A 27,845-nucleotide genomic window follows, 5' to 3' on the forward strand; every position below is an offset into this window, starting at 1 on the left:
CATACCTCTCTCTTCAGCCATGTGGCCCTGTTGGTCAGCTTAGGGTAGGGTAGAAGGATGGGAAAGGAGTTGATATGTACTGTGTTGAAATCCTCAGCTCTTTCTGTCCATTTCACATTTAATTCTCCCAGCATCCACATGAGCAAATTATTCTTTTATTTTTCAAATGAGATGAGTCTCAGTAAAGCAGAAGTAGTTAGTAGCAGAGTTAAGATTTAAACTTTGGTCTGTCTAAGGACAAAGTCCACATTATTTCTATGATACTAATATTAGTAAAATAACAAAAACTGAAACTTTTGTAGCACTGACTATAGGTCAGGTATGACGGTAAATATTTTAGATACCTTCACTCCATCTTCATGACCAAGCAATAGATAGTTGTAGGTATCCTTATCACCAATTACAGATGGCAAACCAGATGGCTGGGTGGATTGAGTCAGGAACAGGTTATTAAGGATGGACCTGAGATGCCATCTGGAAATTCTTCCTTCCCAGTGTTCAACCACCATATTAATTTGCTACGACATACAAAGTCTCACAAACCGGGTGGTTTAAAACAGCAGAAACTTTTTATCTCACAGTTCAGGAGGATCAAAGTTGAATAGCAAGGTGCTGTCAGGTTGGGTTTCATTCTGACATCTTTCTCCTTGTCTCCTAGAGGGCCATCTCCTCCCTGAGTCCTTACATGGTCCTGCCTCTGTGTGAGTCTGTGTCCTAATCTCCTCTTCTTATGAGGATACAAAGTCATGTTGAATTAGAACCCCTCCCAATCACCTCATTTTACCTTAGTCACTCATTTAAAGACTCTCTTCTTAAATACTGTCACATCCTCTTGCACTGTTAGGAGTTCAACATGTGAATTTTCAGAGAATACAGTCTACAGCAACCACGGTGGGAGACAGCCTTTCCCTCCAGTTGTGCTACCTCTAGTCCCGTCCTGTTGCTTTGCTTCCGTGTTTTCTTCCAGTGAAGACTTGCCCCTACAACTAGAAGGGCTCACACTTGTGCCCTTTGGGGCTAACATTGATCTATGGATATTGAAATACATGTAACAACGAGGCTTCGCATGCCCCAGAAATTCTCACCCCAGATTTTAGATAGTTCTAGGTACCTATCGACTACTCTTGAAACTTTTCTTTTCCCAAATATCACCAGTCCTTCTTTATAAAGTTTTTAAACATCATGTTAACTGACTGAGACAGTGAGGGACAGGGAAAGGTGGAGATGGAAGTCAAAGATGTGGCCTCTCGGTAAAATGAGGCAGCTTGTTATTTGCTCTGAAGTTGGAGTTATGAAAATCTACAGTTTCATAGGGGACAATATTTGTTATAACATTAACACAAAAGAGTGAAATATTAAGTATATATAAATATATATTAATAAATTAAGTATATATTAATATACATTTAATATTCAATTTCTACCCATCTTTTCTTATTTATAGCTCTACTTTTGAGCATGGTCATATACTTTTAAGTATAATACATACTTAATATTTCACTTAAGTATATATTTATATATTAATATTTCACTTAAGTATATATTAATGTATTAATATTTCACTTAAGTATATGTTAATAAACAATATAATTAGTATAACTATATATTAATATAATTAATATTTCACTTAAGTATATATTAATATATATTTAAGTGAAATAGTAAGTGAAATATTAATATATACTTAATATTTCACTTAAGTATATGTACTTAAGTGAAATATTAAGTATTAAATATTTGTAATTACTTGATATTATAAAAATAAAATGTTATAAATTTGAGCTCATAAAATATATTTGCATTACAAAATACCACTTTTAACTTTCATCTGCTTTACATTTTACAAATCTACCTAATAGCTTCTTTGAAAATAGAATATATATTAATATACACTTAAGTGAAATTAAGTATATATTATAATTAAAGGTATAAATATGACCCTGCTCAAAAGTAGAGCTATAAATAACAAAATAAAAGATGGGTAGGAATTGAATCAAATGGTTTACTTTGGTTGTCTATGAGTCATGGTTAGTGGGAGTGATTTTTCTTCTTTTTCCTTATTAAAAAAAAGGTGACATTTTTATAAGTACTTAATACTTTAGAATTGAATAAGCCATAAAATACTGTAAGATTTCTGAAGTGTGAGGGTCTTACAATTTAACTTCCTTTTGGACTGACATGTCTATCTTAGGATGGCACCTACTGTCTTACAACGAGTATGCAAAGCCTGGATCTGTTTACAAGGCAACTTGAAATGTCTTAACAAAGCACTCCCACAAAAAGCGAATTATTGGAGCCTCAAAACTACCTTATTCAGTAAATTAAAAGATTACTAATATCATCATAGGGCATAAGAAGAATAAGAACGAAAACAATCAGGGGGCTGGCAGCCAGGGCATGACAAGTCACCGAAGTCTGTTTACCTCTAGTTTCCTCTGTGCTTTGGTACTAAGCATACGCTTCTAACTAGAAACAACCAACTATTTCTTTAAAAATGCAGTTATTTTTAAATAGGACAGATTCTACAAATGATTGCTTTCAGCTGTGTAAATGGCAGCTCAGAATTTTATATTTAATATTCATATTTAACAATTTTAAAACGATGCAATTTTGCATCAATTTTTACATGCTGGACCAATGTATTCATTTGTACTACTAGGATACCCTGTTTTAAAACAGATCTGAACATCTTTTTTGTATGTATTCCATGAATATATTGAAATTCATGTCAGAGAAATGATTGAAGAAAAAGACTCTAGGTCTGCATTGACCTTCAGAAGATTCAAACTTCTGCAAGGCTCCACAATTACCTGATATCCAAGTGTGTACTGGGCACTGTCACAGATCTGGGTCTTCCTCAATCAGTGCCAGCAAGGCTCAGGCGCCTGTGAGTGACTCGTACTCCCATCCCAGTTTTATTATAATCTGTGCTCTAAGAGAACATACAGGCTGGGCATGGGCCTGTAATCCTAGCACTTTAGGAGGCTGAGGTCAGGAGTTCAAGACCAGCCTGGCCAACATGGTAAAACCCTGTCTCTACTAAAAATACAAAAATTAGCTGGGCATGGTAGTGGGCGCCTGTAATCTCGGGTCCCTGGGAGACTGAGGCAGGAGAATCGAGAATTCAGGAGGCAGAGAAGTTTTCATGGCACATTAATTGTCCCATAAAAAGGGATTTTACCTTTTTTCTAACCTTTGCTTTCAAGATACCATATAACGTCAAATTCTAAAATCTGAAGATTACAGAAGTCTTACAATATAGAGAAAAAGAAGTTGGATTCCCATTAAAGTCAATCTGACTTTTATATTCCCAATAGAGATAATTGAAGACTGTATCCCCTGCTAGGAAAAATCATGAGTATTTCGGTGTACCTTTTTTGTCACAACCTTTGGGGTTAGCATTTGTTTGGATGCCAGATGCCCTCCAATTTAGGGGACAATTATGTGCCATGAAAACTTCTTTTGCCTCCTGAATGAATCGAGAACCCAGGAGGCAGAGGCTGCAGTGAGCCAAGATCATGCCTCTGCACTCTAGCCTGGGAGACAGAGTGAGGCTTCATCTCAAAAAAAAAAAAAAAAAGAACATATGACACACTTCTATGGGATTTTGTCTTGATGCCGTTAATTTTGAGGCTTAAGTGATTTTTTTGTTTGGTTTGATTTGGTTTAGTTGGATTAGCTATTTGTCTAGCTTTTAGATTTATGTGTTGATTATGAGAACAGGTACTATGGCTATAAGAGAAATTTTATATTGCTGATGATATGTTTAATTTTTAAAAGAAAAATTTATCATTTATATTTTAGGCTTTGGCAACAGATTTATACATTAAGTCTTGCGAACACAAGGCAAACTTAAAATGAAATTGCAACCACCTATCTGTAATGAATCAGGTTATTTTAATCTTGTACAGTCACAGCAAAAATCCAGGATAAATTAAATGCTAACAATCAGACTGGGCTATCATCCATAACCCTGATTTCAATTAAGCCAAAAAACTGTCTCATTTTGTAATTTCTTGATATTATAATAAGAAAATGTTATAAATTTGAGCTCATAAAATGCATTTGCATTACAAAATACTGACTTTATCTTTCATCTGCTTTACATTTTACAGATCTACCTAATAGCTTCTTTGAAAATAGAATCTTCTTTTTTAAAAGTTTGAAAAATAGTAAAGGAAACCAATATCAGACCAAAAGTAATTATCAAAATCCATGTGACTTTTCAATACCTAAAGCAGAAATTGCTGGTATTATAACAACATGTTCATAGCTTCCTGGAGTTCATGTTCTAATTAATCATTATTTTAGCTTTTCTCATGCTCCATGAGTTATTCCAAAGTGAACCAGGATTGGGGATTTTCCCTGGGAAGTAACCATTTATTCATTGCTACTGTTGTTATATCGATTATCATAGAATGACAGAGACCACCAAGGCTTACCTGATTCCGGTCAATTTAAAAAAAATTCTCACCTCCTACAAATCATTTTATAAAGGATTTTACCTTTTTTTTTTTTGGTCAGTCATGTAGGCTCTGAAGGCCCCAGAGAGCAGTGCCTCAGAATAATTGCTTTATTTTTCTTTGAGAATTAAAAAAAAAAAATACAAAAGTAACAAAGTTGCCTCCCTACCTCTGGGATGATAACTGTGAACATTTTGCTATATTTTCTTCAAGTATTTGTTAATAAAAGAGATAAAACATTACAGAAGAAGTTGAAGCACCCCTTGAGGCACACCCTGGAAGTTTAATCTCTTTTTTTTTTCCATTTATTTATTTTATTGCATTTTAGGTTTTGGGGTACATGTGAAGAACATGCAAAATTGTTGCATAGGAACACACGTGGCAGTGTGATTTGCTGCCTTCCTCCCCATCACCTACATCNCTTACAATTTAACTTCCTTTTGGACTGACATGTCTATCTTAGGATGGCACCTACTGTCTTACAACGAGTATGCAAAGCCTGGATCTGTTTACAAGGCAAATTACAGATCTATAAGAGGCAGAGAGAACTTGAAATGTCTTAACAAAGCACTCCCACAAAAAGCGAATTATTGGAGCCTCAAAACTACCTTATTCAGTAAATTAAAAGATTACTAATATCATCATAGGGCATAAGAAGAATAAGAACGAAAACAATCAGGGGGCTGGCAGCCAGGGCATGACAAGTCACCGAAGTCTGTTTACCTCTAGTTTCCTCTGTGCTTTGGTACTAAGCATACGCTTCTAACTAGAAACAACCAACTATTTCTTTAAAAATGCAGTTATTTTTAAATAGGACAGATTCTACAAATGATTGCTTTCAGCTGTGTAAATGGCAGCTCAGAATTTTATATTTAATATTCATATTTAACAATTTTAAAACGATGCAATTTTGCATCAATTTTTACATGCTGGACCAATGTATTCATTTGTACTACTAGGATACCCTGTTTTAAAACAGATCTGAACATCTTTTTTGTATGTATTCCATGAATATATTGAAATTCATGTCAGAGAAATGATTGAAGAAAAAGACTCTAGGTCTGCATTGACCTTCAGAAGATTCAAACTTCTGCAAGGCTCCACAATTACCTGATATCCAAGTGTGTACTGGGCACTGTCACAGATCTGGGTCTTCCTCAATCAGTGCCAGCAAGGCTCAGGCGCCTGTGAGTGACTCGTACTCCCATCCCAGTTTTATTATAATCTGTGCTCTAAGAGAACATACAGGCTGGGCATGGGCCTGTAATCCTAGCACTTTAGGAGGCTGAGGTCAGGAGTTCAAGACCAGCCTGGCCAACATGGTAAAACCCTGTCTCTACTAAAAATACAAAAATTAGCTGGGCATGGTAGTGGGCGCCTGTAATCTCGGGTCCCTGGGAGACTGAGGCAGGAGAATCGAGAATTCAGGAGGCAGAGAAGTTTTCATGGCACATTAATTGTCCCATAAAAAGGGATTTTACCTTTTTTCTAACCTTTGCTTTCAAGATACCATATAACGTCAAATTCTAAAATCTGAAGATTACAGAAGTCTTACAATATAGAGAAAAAGAAGTTGGATTCCCATTAAAGTCAATCTGACTTTTATATTCCCAATAGAGATAATTGAAGACTGTATCCCCTGCTAGGAAAAATCATGAGTATTTCGGTGTACCTTTTTTGTCACAACCTTTGGGGTTAGCATTTGTTTGGATGCCAGATGCCCTCCATTTATGGGATAATTGTGTGCCATGAAAACTTCTTTTTATTTTCTGCAACTTTCAAATCCCTCACCTGATATTCATGTAGTGGAAAGCTTTTAAACATTATTTGAATCTAGAATCTAATGATAGTTTGCAAATATAAACACAATTTTCTTTGCATAGCTTTAACACCTACTGATTTTCCAAGAACACAACTACTTTTTAATTCAAAAGGAGAATATACTTTATGTTATCGGGGATTTTACCAATAGCCACACAACTGAAAAATCACAACCTCATTGAGACACTGCTGGTGATATTTGAGGGCCCTCTACAACTCCTGTGTTATCTGCAATTGTACCTGCCAAATTCAAAAGAATTCTGAATTTGGGTCAGAGCATTATATATCTCCATATACTTACTATTATCTATTAGTTTCCTTTCATATCTCCTTAATATTATAGTTAAGATAAATAGAGAATTAAAGGGCCAGGTGCATTGGCTTATGCCTGTAATCCAAGCACTTTGTTAGGCCTAGAAGAGAGGATCATGTGGGCCCAGGAGTTTGAGACCAGCCTGGGCAACATAGTGAGGTCCTGTCTCTTAAAATAAATAAAAAAATAAAAATGAAAATAAAAATCTAAAAGACAAAAACCAACAAAAAGTAGTGGAGAGCTTAACACAATTACATATTGATTTTTTTAAACTTAAACACAGAAATGCAAAGGATGGGCTTAAATGCACTCTTCAGTTTATTGTATATTATTACTGATCTTGCAAGATTCTCCTGTTTTATTATTTATTCCATTTCATCTTCATAATATATTTCTACCCCTTTTAACAACAATTTTAATATTATATGATGGCATCTTTTTAAAAATGTGTATCATTGAAATAATTGTCACTTTGTCACACTTCTCCCTCTTTTTATATTTTTATTAAGTACCAAATTTCTAAGATCGCTCACCAAATTCTTTTTACATTTCAGTAAGTACCACGTTTCTAAGATTGCTCTCCCTCTTCTTTTTAAACTTTCATTAAGTACCACATTTCTAAGATTGCTACACCAAAGCCCCCAAATTATGCCCCAAACTGCTGCTGTTCACTCCTCTACAATGTCTGTCTATAATTGAGCCACCTCCCTCCAGGAAGTTGCAGCTGGCTGGCACCACTAACTGTATTCAATAAACAGCCTTGTGCAAGTCTTCTCATGGATATGTGGAAGGATTTCTGAGGACTGTATACATGGGGAAAGGATTCCGGACATCATAAGATGCATCTATACTCGACGTTGATTGATTACTATCGGGTTGGTTTTCAGAATGGCCACACCAGTCTGTCTCCTCCTTAGGACACATTCCCATGTTGCACGTCTCTGCCAACCTTTGACATGATCATTTTCTACGCCCTTTGTGGTTTTCTTGTCAGCCTAATAGGCTTGGAGCAATAACTTTTTTGCATTTCGTATTCATCTGTTTATTAATGACTAAAAAGTTTTTTCATGTACTTGTTAGGAATTCCTTTTATAATTCAGATATTAGTCTCTTGCCAATTTTAGACATTATTTTCCCTCTTCTCATTTTTGAACAGAAAAGCTTAATTTTGAGGTAATCAAATTAACCAATCTTTACCTCATATTTAGTGCTCTGGAAATCACCGAAAGTCCTTCCCTTTCTTTACTCACACAGACATTCCCTTCCATTTTTAAATTAATGTTGTGGCTTTGTCATTAGCATGTAGGTTGTGCAACACAGCTGTGAGCCACAGTCCTGTTGCTCCCACTCCTTCACAGTTCGGGTCCCTTTGGCCTGCCTCTCGGTCCCTGTACCAACCCCACCCTGCCAGCATTGCAACAGCTTTGTGAGATGTTTGGATGGATGGCGAATTACAGTGAGCCAATGACGGTCCATAGAGGTGACCCAAGTACAGATGAGGCAGCCTCAAGTCCTGAAGAACTGAGTGCATGTGATTTGTAAAGATGGACCTATGTGTTCCTGTCTCCATGGAGTCTTATCTAAGCTCTCTAGCAACGTGCCCCAGGCTGGGACAGTTTGAGCCCCAGGTGACCTCCTGGCCTATCACCAAGGGCACCAGACAGTAGCTTGGGAGAGCAGACCCTGTGGCTCTTTGCATCTACTCTGTCTTTGAGCTGTGGCAACTCTGGTGATGTGAAATGCAAAAGAGAAATGGACATTGGTGTCCTCAGCTCCCTATGGTCGCCTCCAAAGAACTTAATAAGATTCACCTTCAGCTCTTGTGTCCGATGTCCCCTTTGATTCTTCTCACCCTCTCTGCCCATGTTGTCAATTCCCTCATTGCTGCTGAAACCACATTTAGCACATTTTGCTGCTTAGGTGCACACTTTGCCACTTCTTGCTTTCTGTCCCAGGGCTTCTCTGTCACTGCCAAGTGGTAGTCGTAAGGCAACTCCCCAGCTTTCCTGAAACCTGGACTAATCTAGAAGTCCGAGAAAGTTTATACCCCAGGGGGCAGCCCTTAAACATAGGAGGATGGAAGATAGTTCATAAATAGACCCTCGTCCAACCTTTGCACTGTGGGGGATCCCCCAGAGATCCCCAGTCACCACCACAGTAATCAGCTTGGTAGAACATCCCTTGTTTACGTCTACGTCCTTTCTTACTTTACCCTTTTCTGATTCTACTTTCAAAAAATAAACGACTTGCATCTACACCATGTCTGAAGCTCTACTTCTTGGCTTCCACTGGCTAAGACAGAGGCCACTCGATACTGACCTTCATATTTTATGTGCAGCTTTGGCCCTTGGCTTATCTGCAGGCAAATCCCATGAGTTGAGTCACATACATCAAATCTAAACAACAATTCCCACTATGTAGCCCAAGTTACGCCTGTATTAGATGCTGATGATCTACCAGTGCCAATGAAGTATCCTTATTTCCAAGAGACTCTCACTTTAGTGTGGAAGACAGACAGGCAAATGGGCAATTGCAATGGGGAGGAATCCATGTTACAATTCAGTAAAGATCAAGTTCTTTCATCCTGAGCAACAGTAATTTTTACTCTCCTCTGTGTGAAGAGAAAGGCTCAGAAGAGGCTATTTGCCAATTAATGAGTTAAAATGGAGAAACAGAACATCTGACTTGGTCTGCCCTTGATAGAAGATATGCAGACAGTGTCCCCTTCCGTGCTCACGCAGGCATGGTACTCTTGTCCACCAAGGCCCCAGGGCCTCAGTCAGCACCCTTCTCATTAGACTAAACAAGAAGCTACTATTGATTGTCACATTTCACATTCGCAATAAAAACTGTTTTCCTGGTGAAAACTCGTCATTATACAGATGAGAGACAGGCCCAGGCAGCAGAAGGGGCTATCCCAAAGTAAATTTGCAAATTAATAGCAGAGTTTAGACAAGAACCCTTGGCTATTGATACAGCCTTCCTTCTTTATTTGTTTATTCATTTCTTCATTCATTCATTCATTCTTTATTCATTCACTCCTTCATTAATTTATTCATGCAATGCTCTTTCTCTATTCATTTTATCCCTACTGACACATCTGCAAAATCCCATGGTAGCTGATACAATGCTCTTTCCCCACTGGTTCATGGATTGATTGATTCAATCATTCATATCTTTAGCAAGAAAAAGCTTCATCAGACAATGAGCTCAGAAGCCACATTTCAGTCCAACATAAAGGTCACACACTCACAAATGCTTGAGTGTTATTTCCACTAAACGGTGAGCCTCTTGCATGCAGGAACCATTTCTGACTGGCTGCTGTGTCTGCATGGCTACAGGGACCCCACCACTACTGCTCTCTTGCCCTTTCCCCTCTTGAGTCAGCAGTAGGCCGTAATGAGCTCTGAAAAAACTCTGTGGTACAGAGGAGAAGAGCTTGCAAAGCCCTAGACAATAGGATGCTTGTTTCAATCAAGTTTCAAATAAGAAGGAAAGCCACTCTTTGAAACAGAGGATGTCAACATAGGAAACGGTTTACATAGGCAATGGGAGAGCTGAAAATCGAAACATGGAATGATGAATTAACCAAGCAATCAGGCACAGAAAGCCACTACCTAGCCTAGGATGCAGGAGAGGAAGAAAGGACTGTAGCTGTGGGACCACAGAGGTCAGCGTCACCAGGTGAAACTTTGGTTCATGGAGGGCATTTCTGGTAGGAGATGCAATCACTATGGGGGATCCCATCTTATGAGAAAGAGAGAATGAGCTTGGCTTCTCCCTTCCTCCCACCTTCCAATGTGCCGCTAGAGCTTCTCATTGTCCAAACTGAGCTCACCTGGGAGCCTGGGAAAGGAAGCCCAGAGGGGTCAGCGCACCTGAAAGTCACATCAGACCCGGGGAAGAGTGAAGGATGATTTGCAGGAAAATAATCCAGCACCCACAGGACACTCCTGGCCCCTTCCAGTTCAGACATCTCGGAAGTGTCTATTAGGCCTAGGTCAGAGCCAGGATCCAGAGGTCGTGGCTTCAGTAACAGAAGTGCCTTTCATTTTGGAAGAGTTGCCAGGAATACATGATTCCAGGCTCTTCTTTTTTTTAAGTTTGCTAAACAGATACAGATATGCTATTCTAGATAGTGCTATCATACCCCAGGCACGTGCCTCATGCCTACACAACGGAGGAAAATAAATATTTGTATAAAGAAACAGATCTGGGTTTATAATCTTAAAAGAACATTTCCTCATCAAGTAAAAAATATAGGCTAACATACATTATTAGGAAACAATGTACCTTTATTTAGTTCAGTGCCCTCCAAACAAAGTCTGGCTTCTCACTTGTACAGCCATTTTAAATCTACCTCTTAACGACGGCACGACAAAGCGGGGTGGAATTTCAGAAAGAAGACGACATTTCAGACAGGGATGCAGTGATAGAGTGGAAGGCGAAGGAAATGATATTCCTTGATTGGAAAGAGGCAGAGTTGAGATGCCACAGCAGGTTATACCTTCTCTGACGTCAAGCCATTAAACTGCAGTTACACCAGTTGGAATCACACAATTTCAGTGGGATAAAAAGACAAAGCTATACTGGAATGGTAGAAATGAGAACTGAAGAACAATGAGACAGAGAAGCACATGCACATGGACACATACACAACCCTCTCTCTATGTATATTTTTAATTGGTCATATATATGCATTTATTAAGTGCCTACTGTGTAGCGGATTCTAAATTAGATGAATTATATAACTTAATTCTTTTTACAAACATGTGACATACTTTCCCGATAGAGACATTGTAAATAAGGACATGGAGGGTAAACTAATGGCTGATTGAAGGTCAAGCTGCCAGCAATTCAAACCTGCTTTACTTATGCGACTGCAAATTCTACCCTCATCACTCTACATCACCACTTTATAGGCATCTGTTAATATTAATTTAAATAAGGTTTCAGGTTTGCTTAATCTCTTGGTATTTAAATATGGCTTAAGCTAATTGTGTACCCTAAAGTAGAAATGCGATCATATCCATTTTAATATTAATTGCTGTGGTGCTAATCCACCAAATATAAGAAAACTGAAAACCCACTTCAGTTGGGAATTGGAAAGCATTCTATCTAATATTCTAGAGTTTTAAATTTCAACATTTATTAGGACTACACACGAAGCTCTCTGCGAAATGCTCTTGCACACATTATTCAATTTCGTTCTCCCAACAACCCTTAAAAGGAAGTAGTATTACCTTATTTTATTTTATTTTTTTTACAAAGAGAAAAACTGAGATTATTTCAGGCTCTCCCAAGGACCAAGAGCCAGGAGCTGACAGAGCTGGAATTTGGACCAGCCACTCGACATGCCCAGTGGTCTTTCCACCATCCTCTGCTTCCAGATTTCTGAGTCAGTGCCACTACCCGGGTTTGGTTTGCTGAGACAGCCTGCAATGCCAAAGAGACTGCTCAAGGCTGCTCCCAGAGGCCAGCCCAGGTGTTCAACTCCTGGCCTTGCCTGCTGTGGATTATGCTTACTAGAGGCTTTTTTTTAAAAAAGGAGATCTCACAAAATAACCCTATTATTAGTGTTATAATCATTATTATCATAATCCTTTCTCTGAAATAATTTCCGTAAAATATATTTACTAAAGTAGAGGAGCTCTTGAAAAAAAAATGCTAATCCATCCCCTACCACACAAACCCCAGATGGCCTTGTTTTAAGTGGAGGAAGACACCATAATAATCACCACGATTACCATCAATTCCACGCAGTGGCAGATGTGAAAGAGATAAAGATGCTGGGATGCTCCCATAGAAGTTCAGAAAATCTTTCTGTTTTCCACACAATACAAAAGCATGAATCCATATTAAAGAATAGGTTCCGTGCAGTCAGATTTTAATCTTTCTTGCATATCTATGCCCCAGATGGCCCCATGTTTAATGGGAGGAGAATAATAGTCACTTTGTGAGCAATTCGGGGGAAATTACACAAGTATGGTAACTGCCCTGTGTACCTTTATTCAATTTTCTCTGATTTCACTAGCAGCATGAATAAAAAGAGCAGTGCATATTTTCAGCTGAGGGCGCCATTTTGACTTCTGAAGGAGAGGAGATCCAAACTGAATAATGCTAACATGCTTCTGTCCCACTTGGCTCATAACACGAAAGAATGAAGTGAGCCTGTTCCTTGGCCAATGCTTCACTGCCCATCCTCACACACAACGTATAACAGTGAGGTAATGGTGTTTCCTAAGAAATGTAAGTTGGAGAAATTGCCTCATTTCAAATGGTCATTCTTTGGTATCATGTTACTTTGATGGTATGCTACCACACTAGCAGGACTGTAACAGATAAGCTGGTACAAATGTGTCTACAAAAATCAGAGTCCTCATGGCAAACGCAGCAAACACTGAAAGGTATTTTGTGGATTTTTGTTTCCCTCTGTCTTTTTAAATAGAAAAGCTTGATTTTCATGAATACTGCTCAAGTAGACCATATCAGAGTTTGGGAAAGATATTTTGGTCTCTAACCTTAAAATGACTTTTTATCATCTAGAAAAAAAAAATAATGTAGCGTTGAGCCTCCTTGCCCAGGCAGGAGGTAGGAATAGAGGAATTGGTACTCCACACTAGTACTCAATGGGTTGGTAGGAGTTGCACTGTTTAATATTCATGCAACTCTGGAAAATTATTATGTTCCCTTACATTGCAGACATGAGAGCAGAGTAGGGCCCTTACATAACTTACTGAAGACCACATCAAATGTCGAAACTTGTATTAGCATCCCAGCCTCTTGATTCTCATGTCTCTGAAGTGTCAGCAATGATGGAAGTGGAGATCAATGAGGACCTTGAGTCTTGAACCCTATAGCACCTATGCCAAAGAGGCTGATTTTTTTAGCTTAGCCCTAAAAGGATATCCTCATAATTTTGGAGTTAAATAAAAGGTCTTTGAGATCCTTATTTTCCAAATGAGTAAACCAGGAGTTGAAAAAATGGAGACTCTTTGCTAAGGCTGCACACCTAATTAGGGTGTGTCCAGGTGAAAGTCCGCCCTCCCTGATTCATAAGCAAGTGCTCTTTCCAGCCATAATGGAATGGGGTACAGATGGCCTAAACTAATTCTGCCAGTAGAAACCCCAGAGCCTTTAGCCTGAAACCTCACCCTTGGGAGACAGGCTTCCTGTCCTGAGCCTGTCATGCTCCATGTAGTTACACAGTTCTAGCAAAAGGCAGGCAATGACTGCTTGGGTTACACATTGGTGTCTGTTGTTTCTTTAAAGAGAGTCCTCTCTGTCAGTTTTCATCTTGCCAAAGGGAATGATTCCAAAACACCCAACCATCTCACAATCAGCTTTCTTCAGGGCAACAAAAATTCCGCCATTAGTTGTTCAGCCGAATGAGGACAATAAAGGTCTTTTTGAAAATATGAGCATATTAGTTGGAAGTTATTTCCCTCCTCTCCATGTTAAAAATCCTTTCCATTCTTAATAATGCGCATTATATGTCATCTCCCTCTTCCATTAAATGTGTGCTATGCAATAAGGTATCCACCAGCCACACGTGGCTATTATACCTAAATGTCAATTAATTAAAATTGATAGAATTCAAAATTGAATTTCCTCAGTTGCACTAGCAACATTTCTTTTTCTTTTCTTATCTTTTTTTTTTTAACTTTCTTTAACTTTTATTTTAGGCTCAGGAGTACATGTTCAGGTTTGTTATGTAGGTAAATTGCATGTCACAGGGGTTTGGCGTACAGATTATTTCATTACCCAGGTAATAAGCATAATAGCCGATAGGTAGTCTTCAAACTTCTCCCTCCTCCCACCGAACCTCCACCCTCAAATAGGCCCTGGGATATTTGTGTCCATGTATACCCAATGTTTAGCTCCCACTTATAAGTGTGAATATGCAATATATGGTTTTCTGTTCCTGCATTAGTTTGCTTAGGATAATGGCCTCCAGCTCTATCTATGTTGCTGCAAAGGACATAATCTTTTTTATGGCTGTGTAAGATTCCACAGTGTATATGTACCACATTTTCTTTAGTTAGTTTACTGTTGATGGGCATTTAGGTTGATTCCATGTCTTTGTTATTGTGAATAGTGTTGCAATGAATATACATATGCATTTGTCTTTATGGTGGAATAATTTACATTGGATAATAGGATTCCTGGGTCAAATGGTAGTTCTGTCATAAGGTCTTCGAAATATCTCAAAACTACTTTCCGCAGTGGCTGAACTAACTTACATTCCCACCAGAAGCGCGTGTTTCCTTTTCTCTGCAACTTCGTCAGCATCTGTTATTTTTTTATTTTTTAATATAGCCATTCTGATTGGTGTGAGATGGTATCTCACTGCAGTTTTGATTTGCATTTCTCTAATTGTTAGTGATGTTGAACATGTTTTCATGTGCTTGTTGGCCATGTATATACTGTATTTTGAAAAGTGGCTGTTCATGTCCTTTGCCCACTTTCTAATGGTGTTATTTTTTGCTGGTTATTTTGTTTAAATTCCTTATATATTCTGGATATTAGATCTTTGTTGGATGCATGGTTTACAAATATATTCTCTCATTCTGTAGGTTATCTGTTTACTCTGTTGATAGTTTCTTTTGATGTTCAGACGCTCTTTAATTAGGTCCTATTTGTCAATTTTTGCTTCTGATGCAATTCCTATTGGCATTTTGGTCATGAAATCTATGTACAGAATGGTATTTTCTAGATTACCTTTCAGGGTTTTTATAGTTTTATGTTCTGAATTTAAGTCTTTCATCCATCTAGAGTTGATGTTTGTACATGGTGTAAGGAATGGATCCAGTTTCACCTTTCTGCGTATAGCTAGCCAGTTATCTCAGCATGATTTATTGAATAGGAAGTCCTTTTCCCATTGCTTGATTTTGTCAACTTTGTAAAAGATCAGGTGATTGCAGTTGTGTGGCTTTATTTCTGGGTTCTCTATTCTGTGCCACTGGTCCATTTGTCTGTTTTTTGTATCAATACCATGCTGTTTTGGTTAGTGTAGCCTTAGTTTGAGGTCAGATAATGTGATGCTTCAACTTTGTTCTCTTTGCTTAGGATTGCTTTGGCCACTAGCCACATTTCAATGCTCTATAAACACCTATGGCCAGGGGCTGCCATCCTGAACAGCACAGATACGTAAGTTTTCCTTTATCACAGAACGTTCTATTGAGCAGTGCTGCTCCAAATGCTTAGGTCACCTAAAAAATCACTGTATTGACACTTGGAATTATAAAGTTTTAAAATGTAAAAGACCTTGGAAAACATGGAGTCTAATGCTTCATTTTATATAAGAGAAAAGAGGAAAACTTGTCTAAAAGTGAGGCTGCCACCAAAAGATGCTATAGAAAAACCATCACACCATGCTGTGCATTCATGTCCCGTAAGTAGAGCATGTTTCATCTCAGCTTTGGTTTCTAAGGTCCTTAGAACAAAGGAAATGTTATTTATTTGTGCATCCTGAAGTTCGAAGACACTGCCTAGCACCTGGAGGAGATCCAGGGAATGTTTGTTGATTGGCTTGAAAATGTTATCAAGTAGAGCATTGGGAACTTATTTGTAACTCATTTATCACAGTAATAGCATTTAGAGAAAACGAGACACCATCAAAGTAAAGTATTCTGGAAAACAACCTGTTACTTATTAAGTCATTGCCAGGTTAGACCTGGTTTCCAGAGCAGATATGGGTGGACTGTGAACAGGTGCCCTATGTCTTCTCTGGGGTACCTGACTATGAATAGGTCCCCATATCTGCTCTTAACAGGTGCCAGGTGTGTTCATTTAAATTAAAAATAAAACTTTAAGCTCTGCACTGACTGAATGAACCCACTCCTGGTAAAGAGGACCCCACAAAAACCTTAAAAAAACAAATTCCCAGCCATGATGGAAAAGGAAGTCAGATATGCCTGGTTATATCACCCCTCCTTTTTGGAGTTCAGGCACACTGGCCAGCATCAATGTTAAAATAGATTTTCTACAATTGACAAAACAGATTCTCTGTGGCAATAAAATACCAAATTATAAACACGTCCAAAGGCTATTTCAGACAAGGATTAAGTCATGCCTGCAGGCCATCAGTCCTGCTACATAGCATCTTTAGGTTAACTTAAAACATTCCTTTCTGCTGACTCTGTTTTAGATAGAGCCTTACTTCTTTAACCAACTTCAAATTAAAGAATCTCTGAATCCACCCATAACGTGGAAGTACTTCAACTCTCCAAGATATTCTGCCACTCTGGCCAAACCCATGTATACTTTCTAGGCATTGATTTATGTCTTTGCCTGTAACTCTTGCCTCCCTGAAATGGATAAAACCAAATTGCTATCTCACTGCCTTGGGATCACTTACACAGAACTTCTTGGGTTCGTGTTTTCCCTGGGCTGCAGTCACTTGTATTGGCTCAGAATAACCCCCTTTAAAATATTTTACAGAGTTTGGTTTTTCTGTTACAGTCACGTTGGCAGATGTTAGGGTGCCTTTCCCAGTCAACGAGGAGTTCATTCTGATGGACAAGACACACATTCAAATGTATCAGCTAGAGCAGTGGAATTCTAGGCCAGGAGTTGGCAGTGGGATGCCAAGGAATCTAACAAAGCAAACTACATGGGAAGGTCACACTTAGAAGCTGAGGTCAGCAGAGGTGTCCCTCATTTTCCCTAAGAAATCTGAGAGCTTTCAGGAGCAAAATTCCAGTCTCTAGATCAAGAACTTACCACAGGGAGGCAGGACCATGACCCAGGCAGAAGCTAAGATTTAGCAAAAAAAAGTCAGAAGATAGACCACTTTTAAAATTGTTTTAGCAGATCCTTATTCATTTTGAAGAACTAGCTTGACTTAATAAATAGGAATTTGCAGCTGCCTCGTCTCTATCCCTGCCTCCCTGCCTCAGCTTAGGGCAGGGCAGAGCAAAGGGGAGGCCAGGAGGCAACTCTGGCAGAGAACGAGGGATGGTGAGGGGTCTGGGGCCTCACTGTGGGGTGCCCAGGCCAGCACCAAGGTCGGGATCTAGGTGTGGGGCACCCCTAGACTACCCAATGGTGCCAGCCTTTCTAGATAACTTTAGATTTTTCCTCTGAAGTTTTCATAATTTCAGTCTATAAAACAAACTGATAATAGACTAACAGAAAAGAGTGTTATAAAAAAATATGAAACTCAAAAAAAGGGCAGAATGGTTGAAGTTTTATACCATCCTGAGGTTACAGAAACACCTGGGAAAAAGTTGGGCTTGTTATGTAGATGAAACCGTACAGGCAGCTGCTCTCAGAACCACAGGTAGCAGCCTGTGGTTGAGTTCGTCTTTCCTAGGTCCAGACCAAGGGAGAAAGCCTGGCTGTTTATTTCACCAAGGCGGATCAGATGCAAATCTCCTCCATAAAAGGCTGCTTTGCAGAGCTGTACTTGTCTGTAGGCCTTCTGAATAGTAATCTCAAAATATGTCAAAGAAGTGTGAAACATTGGGGAGAAAAATTTTTGGTTTCCTTTACCTTGCATGTTTATGGTATAAACAAATAACACCAACAGAAAAGAAAGAAAAAAGAAATTATACAAAATTGTATTTTAAGACATTGGATTAGTTAGCATAGAAAAAAAGCAGGGCCGTGTGTGCATTCCTGCCATTGCTGTTAGTGATTCGATTTTGAGGATGGTCACCTTATACTGTCAGTAGCAACCCTTGTGGCATGTGATCTGGTTTTGGGTGGGTGGAGGCCATGCCACAGCAGCCAGGAGGATGGTGAGCACAGAACCAAGACAACTACCTCTACTTATGTTCACAAAGAAATCAGGACAGAGCTCTGACCACAGGGATGGGCTCTGCTGCGCTGCATTTGGGATCCTCAGATGCAGGCATTCCTAAAGAATAGCAGCCATTCCAGAAATTACATCCCTCTCTGGCCTCCTGCCCCCTCTCTATTTAAAGCAAGCAGCAGCTAAATGTTCAAATTGAGCTTTAAAGCCATTTCTTCAAAGAGTTAACAATATAAACCATCATAAAAGGAAAAAAGGACCCATTTATACTCAAATTACACAGGAGTCACTTGTCTCCATCTAGGCTCAAGAGTATTTGCTCTTAAAAGCTATTTTTTTCCCCAGAAACAATAGTGCAGGTGCATCGCCCTTCAGTGAGAAACATATTCATCCTGGGAGGCAGGAAGGTGATTTCACACCTGTTTCCTCTTTTTATTTGCTCCTGCCCTGGCTAATTTGCCCAATGTCAAGATTGGTATGGCCAAGTCTGTCAAGGAGAATTACTGCTTTTGCAGCATGGTGTCCTCACTCTGGGCATTTGGACTGTGTGATTTGCCACATGTCTATTCTGGGTACATTTTTCTGTTTTTCATCATCTATAAATGGAACCGATTGTTAATAATAATCTGGAAGAGATTCTGTGTGTAGTGAAATATCAGAAAGAGAAGGAAAAAGACAGTTTTAACTGACATATGGTATGCATTGCTAACAGGGAACGAAAAAAGAGCGACATTACTCTGTGCTTTGATTGGCTAAAGGTGAGTTCTTGGAGAAGAGGTCTGATCTTCACTTCTTATGTCTCAAAAATAGACTGTTAACCATTCAAATATGTATGCAGAAGAAAGAGGAGAAAGAAGATGAAAAGAAAATTACAAGTACCTAAATGCCTGTATTTCACTGTGCTTCCTGAATTGGGAAGGGAGGGCTTTTCACCTCTTTGCATATTAGAACTTGTGCAACAAACATAAGGTCATTTATATAACAAGACAGCATGCTGAGAACATTTTTTTTCTTATTGCTTCTTTTATTTTGTATTGTACCTTAGGTTCTGGGGTACATGTGCATATTATGCAGGGTTGTTGCATAGGTGCACACATGCTTTGCTGCCTCCATCCCCCAGTCACCTATATCTGGCATTTCTCCCCATGTTATCCCTCCCCAACCTCCCCAACCCCCGCTACCCCTCCTACTGAGTACATTTTCTAAGAGTACAAATTTGTTATATGTGATGGTGACTAGCCTACTTGTTAAGCTTTCCATTTATTTCAACTCCATATATTCTTCTAATGTATATCCCCTAATTTGCTCTGGAATAGAAAGGCCACGTAAATTACATTTAAAAATTGCTTGGTTTGAGATAAGCATTAAAATAATAAAATGATCAGATTTGCATAAATTTTAAGAAATCACATTTCCCTATCCATTACCAGTGGTTAACATTATTCTAATATTATCATTTTTGAAGTATGATTTTATAAATCTAATAGAAAACTGATATTCTACAAACTCATCAATTTCTAAGTCAGCCCTTCGAAGGCTTACAAATTCCCTAATCAAACAAAAGACTTTAAAGAAACATTTAATATTTTTGAGTAAGGTGCAGGAAATTAATGAATGTAAACTTATTTTCATATTTTATGCTGCTTATTTAAATATTTAGAATATGGTTTTAATTACCATGAAACTTTACTAAACATCCACCTGTCAGTAAAGAAACTGATTATTTTTTGTAGATTTGCATTCTCCTGAAAAAGAAACAGGTGTGAAAACCTGCAGGTATTTATCCACCAACAAAAAATAAAAGATATCTGTGAAATGTGGAGGAAAAAGTAAACATGAATATAATCTTAAAATTGCAAGATCTTAGTATGTGATTCCAAACTCCAAGAACACAAAGATCCCATGGAAGAAGGGAAATGCCTTCTTATCCTTGTGGAACCCTTCTTAAATACCAGGAATCTCATTCAGTTGTATCTATCTATCTATCTATCTATCTATCTATCTATCTATCTGGTTATGTGGTTATGTTTTCTGATCCTTATAACAATCTTCCGTGATTATTTATAGTAATATGTTTCCATTTTATTCATGTAAGAATTAAGGTTAAATCCAGGGTGGGAGGATCCCTTGAGCCTAAAAGTTCAAGGTCAGCCTGGGAAATAAGCAAGACTTCCACGCCACAAAAAAATTAAAAAATTAAAAACTAATCAAACATGGTTGCATGTGCTTGTAGTCCCAGCTACTTGGGGGCTGAGGCAAGAGGTTGGCTGGACCCCAGGAGGTTAAAGCTACAATGAGCCACCACTGCACTTCAGCCTGCGTGATGGAGCGAAGAATTAAGGATAAACAATTTTCCTTGATCTCAATGGTCATACATGAAATTTTATTATTTGCTATTAAATGTCTGCAAATATGCTGCCTTCTTCTCTGTTACTCCTCATATTGCTCAATTTATATCTTTCTTTCTTTTTCTTAGCCTTTCTTTCCAGAGATTTATCAATTCCATTGGGCTTTTCAGACCACAAGTTTTGGGTATTACCGATTTTTCTCTACTGGGTTTCTGTTGTTGCTCCTTTTAATTTCATTGATTTCTGCTCTTTTTCATTTCCTCCCTTCTGCCTTCCTTGTGTTTATGTTGCTCATTTATTTCTGGTTTCTTTGATTCACCTGAGCCCTTGCTTTTTTCTAAGGGAAGCATTAATGCTTCAATTTTCCTATAAATGGCATTCATTGGGAGAGAGAAGAAGGTGGAGCCTGCTCCATTTTCTACAGAACTGTAGCCCTAGAGGTTATGTTAAAAGAAGCATTAAGCAGCGTGGAATAATCCTGAGCTTTGGAATCAAATTGGCTTGGGTTCCATTCACTCTCTACCTGACCAACTGTGTGTCTTTGGGAAAGCTCTTAGAAGCCTCATTTTCTTGATTACAGTTGTTATAAAATGAGAAAAAAAATTATTGTTTCTTGTGTTTCCATAAGAATGCATATAAGATAATGTAGAAAGTCTATATATAATTGCTTGGTGGTTCTGTTCTGTATTCTCTCCCTTACAGTCTTCATTGTTTCCATAGTTCAGATCACAGAGCTTTGACTGTCCATGCACACCACCGTGACTACAACGGATCTGGGCTTCTTCACCCCTTGCATCTTGACCTCTGCTACTTGCCTACTTATTTTATATTCAGATGTCCTCAGCAATTATTAACCACCTAATTCATGCCAGGTATTGTTCTAAGTATTTCCTCATATATTAGTTTTTAATGCCAAATATATTATTGTGGAGGAAGTTGTTATCATCCAACTTTTCTTTAGAAATAAATAAAGACAAGTCCCTGCCAAGGTTACATAGCTTGTATGATATCAAGCTAAGATTCAAACCCATGGCAGCTTGGCTGTAAGTCTGTGCTTATCCTAACACACCACACCTGCTCCTCATGTTCACCCTTTACCTGTTTGGCTTTCTCAGTATCAGTCTATTGACATTCTCTAAGAGCTTAAAGATCTCAGACCTGGGATTACTTAACTCTAGCCTGGACATCAGTCTCCATTTACCACTTCAACTATGGTTCTGGTGCTCCCACCACCCACCATCTGGACATCAAAGTGTCAAACATGAGAAGCATGGCAGGCCCAGTGAATTCAAGGTAGTGTCTAATTAAACACACGTGCTCTACTTAGGGAAATATACAGTTTTTAGATTCCTAAAAGCAAACCGTTTCAGTGTATTAAAATTAGAGATTTATATTCATAGCTGAATGGAGAATTATTTCTTACTACTACCATTTCCATTTCCAGTCAAGGACAAATCTGCTTTTCCTACAATACATTGTCAATTCCTATCATTCCTATGTGCACTCTGGGTCTATCACAGATACATATCCTTCATCATAATGCATTTCTAAGTAATGAGTCTATAAGCCCCTTGACTCTCCCTCTCCTCAAAGTCTCTCTGATCCAGAACAGATTTAGGAATGAATCAGGCTCTATGCATCCCACTGGCATTTTTGATCCATCTTAGCCACTCCAGCAGGCTCTTTATCTTCGTTAAAGTCAAGATGTCTTGACTACCAAGAAATGAGTAGAAAAGAAAAGAAAAAGAAACAGAAAAAAAAATTTCCTAAGAACCTACCCTTACCCCATTTTCTTCTACTAGACAGCAGGAGGAAAATGAGTAGTGCACTAGTAAGGTAAGTGACTGACAGACTTTAATCTTCCTTCCTTGATGTTTAATTTTAATGAAGATTAATACTGAGCTAACGTTTAATGTGATATTGGTTTTATATATACAATAAACGGATTTGGCTGTGGAGCGAAGAGGTATTTGAGACATGTAATTATGTTTGTCAGAAAACCATATACACCTGAGAAAAGCCCCAGATCAGTGCTTTGAGATTTGTTTACTCCCTGCTTCAACCTCATACCCACAAGGTTATTAAAAGTTCTAAATATTCACCTTCTTGTGGCAAAAGACAGGAGCTCCAGAAACAGTGATAGCTGAAACAGCCATTCTCAAGTAGGTTTAAAATAGTACATATCTTGAAAGAATCATCGTTAGAAATGATGGGCCACACAGCACTGCTGTCCACTCGATGCACAGGCATTTTAGGCCACGGCAAACTGGCCTTTCTCTCCCAGGCTCTTTTCCTGCTTCATAACCGTGGTAAGAGGACTTATGTGAAGGTGCAATGTTATGGACTGAATATCTGGGTTCTCCCAAAATGTTTAAGTTCTAATCCCCAATGTGATGGTGTTTAGAAGTGGGACCTTCGGCAGTTACTTAGGGTTAGATGACATCATGAGGGTGGAGCTCTCATAATGGGATTTTTATCCCTATAAGAAAAGGAAGAGAGACCAGAGCGCTCTCTCTCTCTCCCTCCCTCTCTCTCTCTCTCTCTCTCTCTCTCTCTCTCTCTCTCTCTCCCCTCTGCCATGTGAGAGCAGTCAGAAGGCAGCCACCTGTAAGCCAGGGAAGAGCCCTCACCAGGAACAGAATCTGCCAGCATCTTAATCTTGGACTTCCAGCCTCCAGAACTGTGAGAAATAAATGTCTCTTGTTTAAGCCACCCAGTCTACAGCATTTTCTCACAGCAGCCTGAGCAGACTAAGACATGTGGACTTCAGTAGGAGGCTAAGAGTCACGCTACCACAGGGCCGACAACAGAGTCATCTCCAAGTAGAAACATCCCCAAAGTTCATGGTATCCCCATGGTAGAGAGAGCTTTCTTTCTGTCCTGACTCAACTGCTTGGGTTCAGTCACCCAGCTGAGCTGGTAGGGACAGAAGCAACTTTGTAAGTGAGGTGGGCAGAGGTGGAAGAACTGTGAGTTCTGCTCACTGGAATCCAGCTCCACACTCACATATCTCAGCCTGGAAAGGCCTGCAGCTGCCATTGGCTCCAGGATGGAGAACAGCTGCTTCCTCTTCCTCCTCTTCCTTGATGTTTCTCTGCCTCCTTGTCTTGCCTCATAGCATCTGTGCTGCAAGCTTCTCTCTCCAAATGACCTCTGTTCAAAACACAAACTCTGCAAATTTCCCAAAAGATCTCCTGTGGGGGCCATAGCCCCTTGGTTCCCTAAAGGTTCACTGAAAAATCGCTGACATGAGGCAGACTGATTAACAGGAGAAAAGGCATACACATTTATCCTATGTGTATACACAGGAGTCTTCAGAATGAAGACCCAGAAGTGTGTACAACACCTTAGGGCTACAGAAAGAATGGGGGCTTGTATCCTGGTAAAACAGGTTAAGAGAAGTGAGGGAAGAAGAATTGAATTATACTGAAGGGCAATACAAGGTTACAAGGAGAATGACTGGATCCTAGAAACAGAGAATAACTTGTAAATAGCTTTTTATTTATTTATTTTTCGAGATGGAGTCTAAGTGCAGTGGCACAGTCTCTGCTTGCTGCAACCTCCAGCTTCTGGGTTCAAGCTATCCTTCTGCCTCAGCCTCCCCAGTAGCTGAGATTACAGTGGCCCCCTCCCCAGCCCTGCCATGCCTGGCTAATTTTTTTATATTTTTAGTAGAGATGGGGTTTTACCATGTCAGCCAGGTTGGTCTCAAACTCCCGACCTCAAGTGATCCACCTGCCTCAGCCTCCTAAAGTGCCGGGATTACAGGTGTGAGCCACTGCACTTGGCCAACTTGTAAACAGTTCTTTCTGTAATATGAATGATCCTTGGAGATAGTGATTACACTTCTAAGAGGGTCTTCTCAGGCGTGCTTGCATCCTGGTCTTCTTTGCAATAGATAATGAGATAACAGGGAGAGGAAGAAAAATCAATCCTTCTCCTTGGTGGGGCTGGATCTTAGACAGATAAAGAAATGTCAGCTTCTTTGGAAGAGACAGTTGGATGAGAATGGCTTCTTCAGTTTAGCATGTCAAAATGCCGTATTTTGGGGTATCAGCTTCTCAGCTGTAACACTGGACCATCTGTCTCCCACTGCTGAGGATACGCAGAGCAGATCATATGGTTGCTAACCGCTGCTCTCAGGCCACCTTTTTCCTCCCAGCTGTGTATCCACAACCTATGCTGCACTCCCACAGCACCTGGGAGGTGAACTGAGTTTCAGAATGATGATGGGCAGGGTGAGTTGTTATGGTGTAATGTTTGTGTCTCCAAAAAATTCCTACCTTGAACACCCAACTCCCAATGAGATGCTATTAGGAGATGGGGCCTTTGGCAGGTGATTGCATTAGGAGGATAGAGCCCTTGTGATGGGATTAGTGTCCTTATAAGCAGAGACAACAGAAAGCTTGCTTCTCTCTCTCTGCTCTCTCCACCCTGTGAGGATGCAATGAGATGACCACACCTGCAAACCAGATAGTGGGTCCTCCCCAGACCCTGAATTTGCCATCACCTTGATCTTGGACTTCCCAGCCTCCAGCATTGTGAGAAGCTAATGTTTGCTGTGTATGTCACCCAGTCTGTGGTATTCTGTTACCACAGTCTGAGTTAACTATGAAATGCACTAAAGGGAGAAAAGCAAAGTCCCCCAGTTTTTTAATAGCCATGGACAGGGAGGATGGCTACCAACCACATCATCTATTAGGCACTTGATGTGCATGGAACTCTTGGTCCTAGTGGATTTCTTGTGAGGAAGCTGCTGTTATGCCCACTATGGAGCTGGGAGCACTGAGCCTTGGAGACATCTGCATATGTGTGAGAAGCATCATTTAAATCGAGGTCCGTGGGACCTCGCAGTCCATGCATTTCTTATCACAGGATGTACCTGACACAGTCAGACATACTGACACTGTCGGAAGGCATGGATGTGTACTATGAAGTGTTATTTACCTTCATTTGGAAGGGTCTGCTGTTTCTCTCTCCTTCTCCAGCCCCATTATAAACTGCCTTTATGCATCTCTGACCAATTCAGCATAACAGGATGGTCTTATCTTCTGCAGCCAAAATCCAGGCCCTGGTGATGTTCCTGATTTGCTATAAGAGACTCCAGTGCCTAGAGCACTCAGCCGGGTTGAATCTGTCATGGTCCATGAAGTCACATCAAAATGCACCTTTCTCCCTATGACTAAGTGAAGACTTGACCTTCTAGAACCATCTGTGGCCTCTAGAGTCCCGTTTAGAGCCTATAAATTCTTGAATTTCTAGGTGGTCTCAGCATCTGTTAAATTTTTTCTTTTTTCTGTTTTTTTTTTCTCTTTTCTTCTTATTTTTTTAGATAGTGTCTATTTCTGCCACCTAAGCTGGCATGTCATGGTGCAATAATGTCTCACTGCAACCTTGATTTCCTGGGTTTAAGCGATCCTCCTAGTTTGGCCTTCCAAAATGGTGGGATTACAGGCATAAGCCACCATGCTTGGCCCTGTTAAACTTTTTTAACTTCAGCACGACTCAGCAATAGAAGCAGGATCCAGTCCCTTATCCTGAGCTAGAGGTGAGGGCATGCAGAGCCTGCTAGCAGGAAGGAAGCACAGTGTGGGAAAAGAGTGGGTCACAGGGACACAGGAGAGCATTGAGGGCATGGGAGTGACTCCACTCATGCTCTACTCTTCCCTGAATTTATTCTCTTTCTTCTCCCTTGAATCACCCATTCATCTGAATATGGCTGGAGCACACCACAATGCCTCTTCTGTTCCCTCTAGAAGGCTCTACCATGGTAGGCACACAACAAGAATGAGAATCTAAAAAGTGTGCTTGAATCCAGGCTCTGCCAATACCTCTCTATCCAACCTCAGGCATGTGGCTTGCCCTCTCTGTCTGCTGGGACCATTGTGAATGTAAGTGAAATCCTCCATGTGGCCTCTTCACTTGCTGTTAATCCCTCTATCAGCAAGACGGTCATCATTCTCCAGTCACTCCTGCCTCTGAGCCCTCCTCCCTTGGCAAATTGTTTCCGTCACCTTGATTTGGCAAGTCATTCCATCCACCGTGGCCAGACATCACACGGGATAGCAGATTTCCCTCTTGCCACCAAGATTTCCAGTGTTTCCAGAGGAGACCCTGTGTTAGGGTCTCTCCCCAAACCCTAGCACCCTTGCTTTTACTGACCTCTATTAATTAAGTTTGACCCAAAGCTACCTCTTTAAATATTTTAAGTTAAGCTTAAATTTTTAATTTCTCCGTACCTAGTAAACAGCAACCTAGCTGGATGTGTAAATAGACTGTAACCTACTCTTGTGCCAGCCACTGAGTTTTGGTCAACCAAAGGTGGCCAACTGTTAAAACCAAGTTCAAGTAAGGCAAGCATCAAGCTGTAAACAATCCAGTTGTTTCTGACCTCACTTCCGTTTTTTGGACATCACTTTTCTTTTTCTGTCCACAGACCTTCTTCCACCACTTGGCTGCGCTGGAGTCTCTTTGAGTCTACCCTGAGACTACTCTATGTTGGGAAGATGCCTGATTCATAAATTGTTCTTTGCTCAATTAAACGCTGTTAAACTTAATTTACCTGTTATTTCTTTTTAACACCTCTAAGCACAAGTAGAGATAAATGAATGATTCAAGTACGAGAAAATAGCACCTGGGTGCACACTCTGCTAGCATCTCTATGCCCTTATATTACGTCTCTTGCCTTCAAGTCAAGTATGGATGCTTGCAAGATGTAGAGAATCTGCTCACTTAAAAGGGACTAGACTCAGGCTCCCTAGAAATAAACACATCTGTGAAAAAGTCCAGCTGCCTGTAAGGTTTCTTTAACATCTGCTCCTCCTCCCCCTGCCCTCACCCTCAGGTATCTTTCCACAGTTTGCTCCGTCATCACCCTCTTGAGAAGTCTTCCTGTAGCTTGGGTCTGCTCCTCCTCTGTCCTGCCCAGCGGCCTTCTCACCTACTCCCTTGTGCCTTTGTGATCTGTTTTCAGCTGCTTTCCTCACTCCAATCTGAGCTAGGGTCGTCATCATTTCTCCATGAAACCTTAATCACACAGCTAGGTGTGGATCTGCCCTTCACTATGATGCATCCATAGCATTCTGCATTCATTCTACCCTAGTGTTGCTAAAAAATTGCAAAAGACATTCACCCAGTTACCC

The sequence above is a fragment of the Cebus imitator genome, unplaced genomic scaffold (assembly GCF_001604975.1).
Source record: "Cebus imitator isolate Cc_AM_T3 unplaced genomic scaffold, Cebus_imitator-1.0 Scaffold139, whole genome shotgun sequence".
Lineage (NCBI taxonomy): Eukaryota > Metazoa > Chordata > Mammalia > Primates > Cebidae > Cebus > Cebus imitator.